Here is a 15128-nt window from a genome sequence, read left to right as displayed (position 1 = left end):
AACGATTTCTCCTCAGCTATAAAATTGTTTCAGTTTCATAAATAACCTCACCATCATCCTGCAAATCTCTTTCAATCAAGCTTTTTTTTGTAATCTAAGAATAGATAATAGTCGCTGCCCGAGTAGCAATCCGCAACTAGTTCTGATGCGACTAAGTCCAAACTATGTTGCAACAAGAGCACGAATATATTTTTTATGTTATACTGGTTGAAACAAGGTGACATCAATGTTTCTTCATAACACAACTAGATAAGAAATAGTTATTTAGGTTTCAAATCACCACATCTTTTTGTCATATTGAATTTATTATAATTTATAAGCTATCGTTACTTAATCCAAACATATCTTTAATAACAACTACGCTTCTAGCTACTAGTTGAAAATAATTTTATTTGACTCCAATATTAGCAACCCGTAACTAGTTCTGATACCACTTAGCCCAACTATGTTGCAACAAGAGCACGAACATGTTTTTTATGTTATGCTGGTTGAAACAAGGTGAAGGCAATGTTTCTTTATAACGTAAACATTGAACTAGCAATCATTTGTAAGTTATCGTTACTTGATTCTAACATATCTTTAATCACAGCTCTGGTTTTAGCTACTAGTTAAAAAAAGGTTGCGAAACCATTATAAATACGTAAGTGTATATGTAAATCGTTACGGTTAAGTGATGTAGCAATAACTTTGATATTATAAGATTATAACATACAATTTCTTCATTGATTCAGATAGTTATCGGTAGGTTTTCGCAACGTTATGATAACGAAAATGTAACCAAAAAAACTTTTATTGGCTTGAATATGGCGAACACAATGTGGAGTCTCAAAAAGTGTATGAAACGTAAATAAAAGCAGGATATTACTTTTTTTAAAACTACTTTTTGACGAAAATAATTTTTGTTCTATGCACTATTATAAACTCGAAGAAAACAATATAGAAACATAGATTCTGATAATATTATAATTCTCATGATATATGAATTTAAAATGATGAGAAATAACTCTACTTGGCACAATTTTGAGCATTTTGAACATAGAATTATGTTGTTGTTTATTCTTTATATTTTTATAAACAGATTTTGATTGACGGCGCATAAAAAAACAGTTAAGTAAAATTGAATTCCACTCGACAGTTTTATAATCGTTGAGAAATTTGTACCTTGTATTAAATTTTTAATTTCAAGCTCTATACTGTCTTTTTATTGTTGATAGGAAAACATTCTGGATTCATTCAATGTTTATACTGTCGAAGGCAACAAAGTTTCAACTAGTTTACTTGAAAATAAGTTATATTCAAGTTATGGAAAATAAGTTATTTTAGTATGGCATTACAACGTAACGACAACTTCTTTTTAACCGACATAGAAACTAGTAGAAACTGCACTTTTTGAGTCACGCAAGTGGTTAGATGTTAGTAACAATAACTCAAATATCTGGTTGCAAACTAGTCACAAATAAGCTAGCATAACAAAAATTGTTACTTGGGTGGGGGCTAAATCCGGCGAATATGGTGAATGCATAAGAAATTCGAATTTAAATTCATGAAATTTATTCATCGTAACGATAAGTTGTTTTTTATGTGAGTTATTCTTAATTTACTTCTGTATTAGGATAAAAATCCATTGCTGGTACCATGATTAAAACTTCATGTAACATATCGGCTGAAAAGTTCGTATCGTTTCTATGAGAGGGCGCCACTAGAATTAAATCCATACCATTTTCAGTTAGTACCAACCTTCAAAAGATACGTGTATAAATTTGACAGCTGTCTGATTATTAGTTTGTGAGATATTGCATGTTGAGTGAAGCTACTTTTGTTATTGTGAAAAAATGGAAAAAAAGTAATTTCGTGTGTTGATGAAACACTACTTTTTGATGAAAAAAAGTGCCGCCGATACCAAAAAATGGCTTGATGAGTGTTATCCAGACTCTGCACCGGGCGAAGCAACAATTCGTAAGTGGTTTGCAAAATTTCGTACTGGTCATATGAGCACCGAAGACGATGAACGCAGTGGACGCCCAAAAGAGGCTGTTACCGATGAAAACGTGAAAAAAATCCACAAAATGATTTTCAATGACCGTAAAGTGAAATTGATCGAGATAGCTGACACCCCAAAGATATCAAAGGAACGTGTTGGACATATTATTCACGAATATTTGGATATGAGAAAGCTTTGTGTAAAATGGGTACCGCGTGAGCTCACAATCACAATGTCACAAGTCGATGAAAACCATGCTGAAATTGAACGAATTGGGCTTCGAATTGCTCCCTCATCCACCGTATTTTCCATATTTGGCCCCCAGTGACTTTTTCCTGTTCTCAGACCTCAAGAGAATGCTCGCTGGTAAAAAATTTAGAAGCAATGAAGAGGTAATCGCTGAAACTGAGGCTTACTTTGAGGCAAAGGACAAATCGTACTACAAAATTGGTATCGAAAAGTTGGAAAATCGCTATAATCGCTGTATCGCCTCTGATGGCAATTATGTTGAACAATAAAAACGAATTTTGGCAAAAAAATGTGTGTTTCTATTAAACGATACGAACTTTTCAGCCGAACTGTTATACATCATATTGCTCATTAAATCAAGAATAATAGGTATGTTTTCATCATGCTAATGCTACCGGCAATGGATTTTATCCGTGTTCGTGCGATATCTTTACAAGCTTCACTTTTCGATTTTCCATAACGTTGGAATGAACATTTGAGACGATTTCCGCAACAACAGCCTCATTCGGACAATCAGAGCGTGATGCCGACGACCAGATTTAAATTTAGCACACCAGTCCATAATGGCTGGTTCGCTTGAAGCAAAGCCCGTAAAGTGCTGATCATTTCTTTGCTTGTACAGTGTTTTTTTTTCACTGAAAAACAGTGTTTTGTCAATATACGGTGCTTTTTCCTTCATTGTTCCTAATTTTCCAAAAGTAGCGTTCTAAAAAATACATGATTTGACAGGCTATTTGTAGTTGTGGTTTGATGAGCGAAATTCTCGTGACTACAAGTACGATTCTCCAACAAGTTTACGCAATTGTGGAAAAGCGGCTCGGGGGTAACAGCATCAACATTGTACCAAAGCACTGCAATCAATACGTGGATAGATTTTTCAAGATATTTTCTTTTCATGCGTAAAATTGTTCATCTGGCAGTCCAATTTTAAAAATTAGCTCATTGTTGTCGTCCCTGCCCGAGAAAGGCGAATATTGGTTTTGGTGGAATTTGACATGTCTCCATTGATTTTTTTTCATAGCTCACATCTGGAAAAGTATCCACGTATCATTGTACAAAAATAGTATCCCAAATTCTAAAGTACATTGCTTTCGTACACGACTTAAGAGAAGCTTAGCTCCTTAATTTCGAATGTGAATTAAAAAGAAAGGTATGAGTAGACTGATCTTAGAGTTCTATGTGCTTTCCCTCGACGAAAAACCATATGGTTAAAGTCGAGGTGAAATATACTTACAATAATAATAAGTTCTATGTAGTTAATATTTTTATTTGAGACTGCTGCAGTATTCATTTTATGCAAAAGTATCGAGTCTTTCCTGAGATATGATTTTTAAGACGTAGAGCCGTCTTGAGATTGTCATAATCACTTTTTTCAAAAAACAAAACCGTCTTCTCTAGAGGACTCAAAAAACAAACAAAAAAACATAACAAAATCTAAAATCAACTCCTGAGGCTCTACAATACACGCCACGTATCTCTGCAAAAATATCTTATCCCATTTTGAGCAGCCATATCTTATGAATGGATCGATACTTTTACATAAACTAAGCAGTCTGTGATAAAGAACAAAAACTACTGAACGTTTCATGCTCAGACAATCCATCGTTTTTTTAATTTACGCTCAAAATTGAGGAGCGAAAAAATTGTTAGCAGGAAAGACTTCTGTTAAAAAGCATTTCACTGAAATATAAATTTGTATTGATTGAAAATAAAATGCATTCTGTTGTTACTATACTTTTTTTTTAAATTTTTGAGTACACTGACGAGAATGAATAAACCTCGACAGATGTGGGTTTCGTTCGAGTCGTAGGGATTATTCGGTTGGTCCAAAAAGCTATTCCGGTAGTAGTGATAATGATTCAAAACGTTTTTCATTTACCTAGCTGTGAGATGATACCTTTTTTATCGATCCACATGCTTTTTGAATAATTTATTAAATTTAATTCGTTATTACTCAAAAATTATGCTTAGAAAGAATGGTAATCGATTGCAGTATTAAAATAAATAGGGCATAAAACTCCTAGATATATTTTTGAACGATTAAAAATATAATTAAATATACGTATGTTCTAGAATATATTAGAGTAATATGATATTGAGATTTAACGGTGGCAATTATGTTGCCAAAATGGAACCGTGCTAAACACAAACAAAATACTAAGATGAAGACTACTGTATTCAATTTTTCTATGACTCAGGTACGTTTGGATTGGAAATTCTGTTCCATTTTGATTCTAAGCGTCATTCCATTGCGTTTCCCTGACTATTGGGATATGTCGGAAAAAACGTTTACACAAAAATATCGATATCTCCGTTAATAATTAACGGATTCGTACAATCTTTGGTTTGTTTGATAGGTATTGCGATAAACTATCTAAAATTCGATTGGGACAGATATTATTATTAAGCAATTTTCTACATAAAAGTTTGTATAACTCGAAAAGTAATCATCAGATCTAAAAACAAAAACAATAACGTCAATACTTACTGGAACCGTTTGGTCAAAATTGATTTGCAACCAGTTTGGTCAAAATTGGTTCAGCCATCTCTGAGAAACACGCCTCTTAATTTTGCACACGCACAAACATTTGCTCAGTTAGTCGAGCTGAATCGATTGGTATATGACATTCGAAAAGTTTTCCAAGCGAATGTTATATCTATTTTTTATATTCATAAAATAAGGTAAACATAATCTTACATTGCTGATGAGCCGGAGGCGCAACGTAAAACAATTAAAAACAGTTATTTGAATTTTCTCACAAACCCCTAAGGTATCAGAATCTAAATGAAACTTACACCAAGTTTTTTCCGGAATGGCTGAACCAATTTTTGCAAATTTAGACTGAGATGTAATGCTAATAATAAGTTCCGGTCAACCCGAGTTTCTGTCATAATATCGAACGCTGTGCCGAATATTGCTAATTCATTGGCTTTAGTCATTGGAATTAGCTTGGTTTTGATAATTCAATGGTCTGTTCACCGGATAATATTTCAATAGCCTTCATTCGTTGGGTTCTCATATACATATGAGCAGAATAATTATTTATTTCTTACTTACTGAACAGATTTTCAATCATTTTTATTTCGTTTAATTTTTTATGTTATCATTTTCATTGAAATGTAATCTCATTTTCCAATCACATCTGGATTCCGGTTAACGACAGTCGATAATTCTTTGCCTGACAGCTGCTCAGAAATCTGGTTTTGCGCAATCGTTCCAAAGTTGAGGGTTATATCGACATTTACATGTTTTAGCATTCCTCGCTGGCAGTAACGAATCAGTGTCCCGAAATATCTTGCTGTTTCCACACTATCTATGGATACGTTTTCTAGACGGCAAATTTTCCTGTCCCCACCAGTTACTGGCACTGACCGTGCATGAATATTGGTAACTTTTGACAAATGCGCCCTTAGCAGCAGAGCATGCCGACCTGACTCTTCATCCTGACGCCACCCTCGCGGCGTTTGATATTCCATACTGTTCCAGTGTTCCATTCTTCGTGCTCGGCAATTACCGCCAGCTACGTAGTTGTGTAGATCGATGTATAGGAAACTGAGTGCGCCAGTGCTGCTTTCCGGTTTCCTCGGTGTATTTTCCAGTTTCGTGTGCTCCTCTCTTTCCCGTGCATAATTGGTGTACATTCTTAGAATGCATTTTCCCGTTCTATTTAGTCCCATCTGCTGCTTACACTTGCTACGATGTTATTCCTGCCCGGTCGGGTGGGGTGGAAAAATTGTTCGGCAGCAACACAGACCCACACACACACACACACACTCACACACACACATGTAGTCACACATAACGGGCTGTTATTGTAAAGAGTAAAGATATGTGCGTGACCACAGTGACAAGCTTTGAATACATGCGAGAAGTCCTTTCAGCTTTGTACCTGATTCCAGCTATTTGTTTGTCTACTTTAGTATATGTACAGGCGCATTCGGAAGGGTTGCTGCTCTAATTTGTAACAGTATTTCAAATATAGATGGGCTGCACGAATGAAATACAAAACAGAAAGCATACTACGAAAAGCTTTGCTAAGATTATGTTGTGCAGTCTTAAAAAAGTTTATAAAAAAAAACAGATTTGTCTGGAAAATTTTCGAGCGTAATGTCGTTATTTACAACAAACCTGTTAGCCGAAAGCTACACCTGATTATAGTTGGAGTCATTATTTTGCAGTTCTTTTTGGTGTCAGTTAACAAAACATTCAAGTTTGAACAGTTTTCAATCAAGTTGTATGTAATATGCAATTACTGTGAAAGCCGACTTTTGAACCGAGGTCCAGATGGTTGAGTGCCACATACTATTAGACTCAGCTCGTCAAAATCGCAAAATGTCTGTGTGTGTGACAAATAATGTCACTCAATTTTCTCATAGACGGATGAACCGATTTCCACAAAATTAGATTCAAATGAAAAGCATTAATCACTTACAAATGAATTTCATCTGAATCCGACTTCTGGTTCCGGAATTAAAGGGTAATATGTGTTAAAAAATGTCGTATCTTCGAGTCTATGGGTATCTATGAGGAATTTTTAAAGTCAGTAGGATCGTATGGCTAATAATCGGTTACGAAGTCTGTTGAAACATAAATGCCAAATTCCACAAAAGGAGCACACTTAGAAAATTTACATCTTTATAGATGCACATAAAAGGAGCGTCGCCATTCACTTACATTCACAATTCATAGCATGTAAAAATAAGTCATATCATGAACTTCACAGTTAATTTAGCTGAAGCTTAAATCGATATAGACGCAAAATTTATTTTTACATGTTAATAGACGTAATATTGTGTCATTGCCGAAGAAATTACGGCATGCTTTAATTTACGTCAAGAGTAAATTTCATTTTTTCTAAGAGTGAGTGTAATTCCAGGACTTTGCTTTACTATGTTTTAAAAAATGAATATACTGTCACTCGCTTTTCTCGAAGAGTACGAAACCGATTATCTTAAACTTACGTTAAACGATAATATCTTGAACTCCGTCAAAATCCGATTTACGTTTCTGGAATTATAGGGTGATACGTGTTAAAAAAAAGAAATTCCTGTCTCTATCTTTGTCAAAACCAATTTTCATTCGGATAAGATTCAAAGATCCTGAAATTTTCTGATTTCTATCCAGATCTGACCTCCTGTTCCGCAAATACAGGAGCTTTAATGTAAAAATCTCTTCAAAATTTGATAGTTGATGATAACTTCATCTAACCAATTTACGGTTCCGGAAGTACCGAAAATAGTGATTAAATACTGTAAAGAAGAAAGCAATACAATTTATCAAAGATGGCTCGCCCGAGTTTCACAAAATTAGAATAATATAAAAAGCCTTATTGTCCGATACAAAGTTTCTTAATTCTATCTACATCCGACTTCCGATTCCGGAATTACAGAGATGATGAGTGTTAAAAAATGAAAATAATATTACTTACTTTTTTCGAAAATTTATATTTCGATTTTTATATACATAGATTCAAATCAAAGATCCTAAGATACCGTGGAAAAGTCTGATTTCTGTACAGATCCGACTTCCGGTTGCGATACAGGGGGTTTAATGCTCAAAATTACAATTTCAATAGTGTTTTCTCATAAATGACACTAAAAAGACAAATGAATATTCTAAAATTTTGATAGTTGATGACTAAATAAACTTACTTCATTTATACCGCTACCCGGTTTTCGATTGCGAAAGTAACGGAAATGGTGCCTAAATACTTTAAAATTGAACTCATTCCGATGTCAAAGAGAATATTTTCAATAACTCCGAATCAAATGGAAAGTCTTATAGCCAATTTGCTATTTCTGACTGTTTTTTAGACCCGGCTTCCGGTTACTGAACTGTAGAGTAATTTAAATCCGTCACACACAGCGACGATGCCGAAAACGCACAATTTTTTCATATAGCTAGCTCAAGGCAGTTGCAATTTCACTTTTTTTCGCATTTCGCCTTCGGCTCATCAGTGCATAAAACAGTTCAAATTAAACTACCAATCTCCGCCTAGCAGTTCAAGTTAGGCCGCTCAGCAGACGCTAAGTTTACAATATTTTTGTAACACTTTCTGCTGACTTGAACGAGAACGAGTGACGACTGACTTGCTACCGCAGAATGTGAACAATTGGGAGGATTTTGGTCACAAAGTAACCGGTTATTGCGAAAAACATTTTGTTTTCATCTTCTTTGCGTTCCGCCTTCAGCTCTTCAGTGCTCGAAGCGGTTCAAATTGAATTGGAATTATTCAAAGAATCAATCATGGAACCATTCCGGTCGTGGTGTGAAGCTTGAGTCATTTAATATCTGGACGCAAACAGAACTGATTTCTTTCGGAACCATCTTAATGAAATTATAATGTTGAGAGCCCAAAATTAAGATTATTCATTGCACTTTAAAGAATAAATAGTGGAAAAATTATTCGAAATTTTTCTTCGATTACCTCTCATCATAATTTGAAAACTCTGTTGACTAACCTAAGCGACCATTTTGTTCTACCATCTCTTCATCTCGGTTGTATCCCGTGTCCCCTTTCCATGCTACTTCAACTTTTGCTTGGTAATTGCCCAATATTTTAACATCCAAATCAGGTCTAGACTTTGCAAGTCCATTGAGAGCTCTGAAGTACGAAAAAACGGTGCTTGTACACATGGTCTTATTTGTCACGAAAACCTGAGGTTTTAGTCCGCAGCTGCAATATCGGTATCATTTGCTTTCTTCTTAGTTTCGAACCGTTTCCGTTTAACAAGAGCCCAGTACTTCTCTAATGGGCGTAGTTCTGGACAGTTTGATGGATTGTCTGTTTTTGGCACTAATTTGACCTCTGGTGTCTTATACCATTCCAGGGCGGATTTCGCATAGTGGCAAGAGGCCAAATTCTGCCATTCCTTATGTCTTAACACAATTCGTTTATTTGAAGTCAGTAAGTAGTCATAGGTACTTACTATGTTTTTCACGTGTAGCTCGTACCATTTTCGCAGTGTAGAAAAGACCACATGTTTTTTTTTATTCCGGCAGTTTTGCAACCGATTGAGTGAATCGGTATTCGGAAGTCAGGAATGCAGATGACTTTCAAAATCGTGGGTGTACTAGGAAAGTGTCAGTTTAAGTGAAAAAATATCCTTCTGCTGTTTTCTAAAAATCCTACCTTGACTCTGCGTGAGGGAGTTGAGAAGTTGAACAAGAAAAGCTTGAAACTATCCCACGAAATCATTCGTTTGCATTTGCGCAATAATAACATTGAGTATCGGAACGCACAGATGAAACTATTACTGAGCGAAAAACACGTGGTGTATCCCAAAGTCTTCTAGCACGTAAAACATCCCCCAAATAAACCATGTGACTAACTAAGAAAAACACCTTTTCTGCCAAAAATCGATGTCATTCATCAATGTAATCATTTCAACGATTTTCTAACTTCTCGATGTCAGGCTTGTGGAAGGATTTCTCTTTTGCCTCAAAATAGGTTTCACATTCACCAATTGCTTCTTTATTTGAGTTGAATTTCTTACCGGCGAGCATTTTTTTAGTTTAGTTAGTAGTCACTGGGGGTCAGATCTGGAATATACTGTGGATGAGGAAGCAATTCTAAGTGTAATTCGTTCAATTTAACCATCGCTGCCATCGACTTGTCAATTGGTGCATAATCTTGGTGAAACAGTGATTTCTTCTTTGACACATAAGGGCGTTTTTTCTAGATTTTTGCATTCAAACGATCTAGCAACGTTATGTAGTATTTGCTATTGATTGTTTTATTTTTGTCAACATAGTCGATGAAGCCATAACCTTCCCAGCTGTCTGTTGTGCCTTTGGACATGGTTCACCGGCTGCATTCCACTCAGGTGATGATCGTTATGATTCCAAAGTGAAATGACGGATCCATGTTCCATCCATTGTCATTTCTTGTAAACATGGCAATGTTTAATTTAAAACACGACATTGTTTTTGAAAGTGACAATTGTAGCTTCACTTAAATAGCTGTCACTTTTTTTCTGATTCAACGAAATGTCATGAAATTTAGCACAGTCTTTTGAAACTTGGTACTTGATAAATGTCATATAGATTTGATAATGACCGCTTCATTTTTGTATCAGTCACACTATTGGATAACTATCTCAATTTGTACGCCTGGAGTCCGTGCCTTTGCTTCACTTTGATTTTACCTTCCCAACTTTGCTAGCCACATTTCGCACAGTACCATTGGGCTTTTTCTCAATGTTGCTTGAATATCAAAAATGCAACGAACGCCAATGATCATCGTTCGCTTCCCTTCGCCTTTGTTCGATAGTTGCTCTGATATTCGGACTTATCCGTATATTCTGGTGCGAACGAAGCCGACGCTGCTTCGTTGATCGCATGAAGATCTATTTTTTGCAGTTGTTATTCGCATTGAACATACCCCCGAATGATTTAACGCGAATGTGGAACGAATATTTATACAGCGATCATCGTCAAATCTAATTCGCGATGATCGTTCGTGTTTGTCTTTGAAACAAGCAAGTTAAGACGTTTTCCTCTGTATTAGTACCATAGTCTTATGTGTGTGTGATGAACCATACCCCTGCACTCCCCCATTGCTGTTACCCCACGAGATATGATGAAATAATTAGATGAAGAATGCTTCGCTAAGAATGGAAACCAACGATCATCGCAGTGACGCTATTCGAACCAATTCGAAGAGTGAAGTAAATTAACGAATGACAAACGAATGTATAAAACGAACATGCACGATGTATATCAGCAGCGAAGAATGTATTAGAAGATTCGGGTTCTCCACGATTATTACTTATTCATTTTCACTCTTCTCGCTTTCGTGCAGTGAATAGTTCAACGTTGTTCGAGACGGGCGTGAGTAATATAAGAAAATTCGCACAGAAGATGGATGAATGAATTAGTTACACAAAGAATATGTGCAGCATTGATGATGGCTACCATCTTTTGGTCTATTTATCGGGAGCATATTTTAGGGTTTGTTTCACTTCTAAACTTCCGATCCACAGTCAAGCGCTGGTCAAATGATATAAATTTAAGTTTCTTGGCAAGAAACGTACACATTTACTTGATTCAAAATCAATGTACTGAATGTAACAAGAATGTGTTACACCTCAAAATAAAGTGGAGAGTTTCAGCTATCATATAAGTGTAACGTTTCAGCACTCCGTGAAAAAATTCAAAATCTACACTGAATAAAAATGTACATTGGTGCATTCCAGGATATTAAAAACAGTTTTTATAAATCCAAAAAATTCAAAATGCCGGACATATCGAGCATCTTTCTAGGCGGGTTTAAATAAAGTTGTCTCCCCGTTCACACGATATAGTTGAACTTCGATATTTCTTCATTATTAATTAAATTGATCAGTAGATTTTTCTGTGCTTAGTGCTCAGATACTTTAATAATAAGATTTTGTCAGCAACATATAAACAAACAAACATGCATATAAGAAAAACTAGGCTTTTGACTCTAACGCACTTAAAAGAAGATTCGTGACATTCGATGACCCCACTGAACTGGATTATAGGGCTGTATCTCATAAGTAGTGCCGCCATATTTTTTTACCGATTGTTCGACTTTCATTCAATTGTGAGAAAATCGGATACAATATCTTTGCTTCGGCTCTAGGAAGCAATACCACAGCGACCAGACATCCAAGTAGAGATACCAATTTGTGCAAGAAATTTAACTATTGTTTTAAAAGGCAATCACCAAGTAGCAATTCTCCTGTAGAGGCGCTTCGAGCACCCCAGTAATACCCTCATGGGCTTTTGCGTTCGAACTTTCATACAGTAGTAATTCAATAGTAAGTCAGACAGCAGATGTCACTCTAACTAATGGTTTTCATACATGAGCTGAGATGATTACTGGAGCTGTTAAGGAGTGTATCAAAAATAAGCTATACATCACATTTTGGCCGAAGCCCTGGCAATGACGATATTATGTTGGATTGGCTGTGCCATCATCAGTGTTGGTGATTGCCGATAATTTGGCAGAAAGCGGCTCGATATTTCTCTACATTGTATACAACATTTTCAATCTGGTGGAAGATGCTACAAGAACTCACTGCCTCTCAATGCATGAACCGTGAGAGAATTTTTCTATATTTCTTCGCTCCACTTCATACTCTAAGAATTTCACAGCCCCTAACATATAATATATACAGTCTGGCAATGATCGGCGCTGTGTGAAAGTTACCAAGAGAGAATCGCAAGTTGACAATTATCGCTGAAAATTCGACTTGATGATTCTCATACTAGGTTACAATATACAATATTTCAAAACCCTGGTCTGGTGTGTGATTGCATTAGGGTTTGAAGTCTAGTTTATTTTATTTTCCTTTATTTGAAATCAATTTTGAAGGTCGAAATTGGTGCAGCCATCTCTGAGAAAAATGAGTGGCATTATTTGACACAGACACATTGCACAACTCGACGAACTGAGGCGAATGGTATTGGCTCTTCGGACTAATTTTGACTAGTCGATTTTTCAAGTGATTGCATAATATTTCTGTACAAGAGAAGCAAAACTGAAAATTAAGTAAAAAGAAGTCAACGAATAGGTAGCTATTGCGTTTCGAGTAGATTTTTTTTATTTAAACTTCTACTTACAATGTCAGGCAAACAAACATTGTTGAAAAATGCTAAAGCAGTTTCCTCCGCTACTGCCTGATGGATTGTCAAGTGTTTTTACATCAGTTTTTTTTTTGAAAAATGTTCCAAACAAACAAACAATTTCTCTTTTGAGTTTCTGCTCAACGAATGCAAAGAAAACTGCTTTTGCGTCTTCCAGCAATGGTCGTTTTTCTAAGATTGTAACTTGCCTCTTAACTCCGGCTTTAACCTGGTTGTAATCGTTCACCGGGGTGGGAATTAATGGTAATTACATTTTATTTGGTTTGAAATGTTTTTCCAAAACGCCGTAAAAGCAAGTGAGAGTTTCGCTTTATTTACTTATTCTTTTATTAATTATCAAGTGGTTCCCACGTGTATCACTCAACTCCAAATCCAAATGCTATTTTAATAGAATCAACTTATACAAAGGTTATATGCACATAGTTAAATAAGCGTCAATAGTAAAATGATTCTATCGCAATTATCCACTGCCCGTATAGAATCGGATTACAAAACGAAAATAAGCGACAGTTTTGTTGCTTCAGAGAGAATCCCCAACAGCAGCGTGCTAACCCGTGATGCTTAGACAGGTCATCGAGAGAAATTCACTTTCTCACTGGTGTCTATTCTATGTTATATGAACCATGACGGTGTTTTGTTGCTGAGATGATATCCGTCTCTCTTTGATGGCACTGATTGAATTGTGTGAAGAGTTGATAGAGAGCATTCTTTGATACGATAAAAGCCATCCTTGGCCATCATGCCGTTTATAATTTTCCCGCCGAACTGAGATTTCCACTTTCACTTCCGGAAGCAGCGAAGAAAGCTCTGTGCAAAATGATTTGAAGTTGCAAGCATAGATTGTTGTTGTTTTTTCCGAGTGGCAAGCGTCCGTTTTTGGGATTGTTGCTCCTTATTGATTTATTTTCAATCATATGTATACCAAAAAATAATAAAAACACTCATACGCACTCGGAAAAAATCGGTTTCGTGTAACCAAAACCCTTGAATGACTTGAAAAAGCCTTTATGCTTTGCTTATATGCACATTGTATGATGAATATTTTCTATTGATACCTAAAAATGCCTGGAAAGTATTTGAATCCTCAATAAGCGGGCCTATTACAATGATCCTTTCCAGACATGGGATATCTGTTTAAAGTTTGAATTAAAACATGTTTAAATAAAACTAAACAGAGCGATTTTAGCCTATTCCAAAAACCGGAAATTTTTATCTCAAAAAACCGGAAATTGAAATCGGCAATTCACGCCACCCTGTTAAAGTCAGTCAGCAGATCTCACTCTAACTAATGGTTTTCGTACACGAGCTGAGATGATTACTGGAGCTGTTACGCTATACGGTGCTCAGGTTACGCGACATCGTCAGAATGTCCAACCGAATCAGCTTGAATGTTTACCGTTCAAGCACGGTACCGTACAACACTACTTTAATTATTATTGTTATTATTATGATTATGAAAATTACATTAGTTCAAATGAAAACAATAATTGATAATTTTAATTTACTGGAAAATTTGAGAGACATAATGCGTTCGATGCACACGCAATTCACCGACATTAGAAAATATTAGACAATTAGTTTAGTGCCATCTGTCATAGAATAAATTTCAGTTAACATTTCTACCTGTTTGGCATCACTGCGCTGCACTTACTCATACTGTTATGTACGGCCGTCGCAAACGCAGTGGACGTTTTTGGGTAGACCAACCGTACATACGTACTGACCAAGCCCGCGGGCATACCGTTTCGCTAGTTCTCGAATCCACATTTCACCGTACGTAGTCGCGGTCGTCGTCGTCGTCGTAGTCGTCGCGGTCACTTTCTTAGTCGTTGATGGTCGCTAACAAGTGTGTATGACCAGCACAACCCGTCGCCGCACTACGGGTGGAAAAGGCTGGATTTGCCCGGGTGCCCGCGGCACATCACCCTTTCTCCGACGAGGAGTGCGCTCTCGCCAGCAGAGCACACGTCATCCGCAGTCGGCTGCACTGGCTGTGGTGTGTGCAATCGAACGAGGAGGTTCTCTCCTTTCCTTCGGTGCGGTGGAAAACTCACGGCACGTTTTTTTTATCTCGCTATGTCGTCGGTGTGAAAATTGGAAAGTTTTCTTTTCGGTCGACTGGTTTTCGCGTTCTCTTCCCTCTCGGTCAGCTAACGGTGCAAATGACCATGGTTGGGTGTTTTCATTTATCCCGCAAATTATAGCTGGAAGCAGTTGCAAAATTTCGGTAGGATTAAGGAGCACGGTCTATTAGAATCAAATGAAATATGAGAACGGTAATCA

The 15128-nt window shown here is 36.4% G+C and overlaps 1 protein-coding gene and 1 long non-coding RNA gene across 5 annotated transcripts in view; both read left to right on the top strand.

Moving 5' to 3' along the window:
* Positions 1-15128, top strand: part of LOC131438578 (phosphatase and actin regulator 4-like) — a 487676-nt gene that overhangs the window by 184871 nt on the left and 287677 nt on the right. The window lies entirely within an intron of this gene.
* The window catches only part of LOC131438580 (uncharacterized), a 77088-nt gene that overhangs the window by 1876 nt on the left and 60084 nt on the right, over positions 1-15128 (top strand). The window contains exon 2 of the long non-coding RNA XR_009230958.1: positions 1727-15121. This is a non-coding gene — a long non-coding RNA (uncharacterized LOC131438580). The remainder of the gene's footprint in view (positions 1-1726; positions 15122-15128) is intronic.

Source organism: Malaya genurostris, chromosome 3 (genome assembly GCF_030247185.1).
Source record: "Malaya genurostris strain Urasoe2022 chromosome 3, Malgen_1.1, whole genome shotgun sequence".
Taxonomy (NCBI): domain Eukaryota; kingdom Metazoa; phylum Arthropoda; class Insecta; order Diptera; family Culicidae; genus Malaya; species Malaya genurostris.
This window is presented reverse-complemented; position numbering and strand designations above follow the sequence as displayed.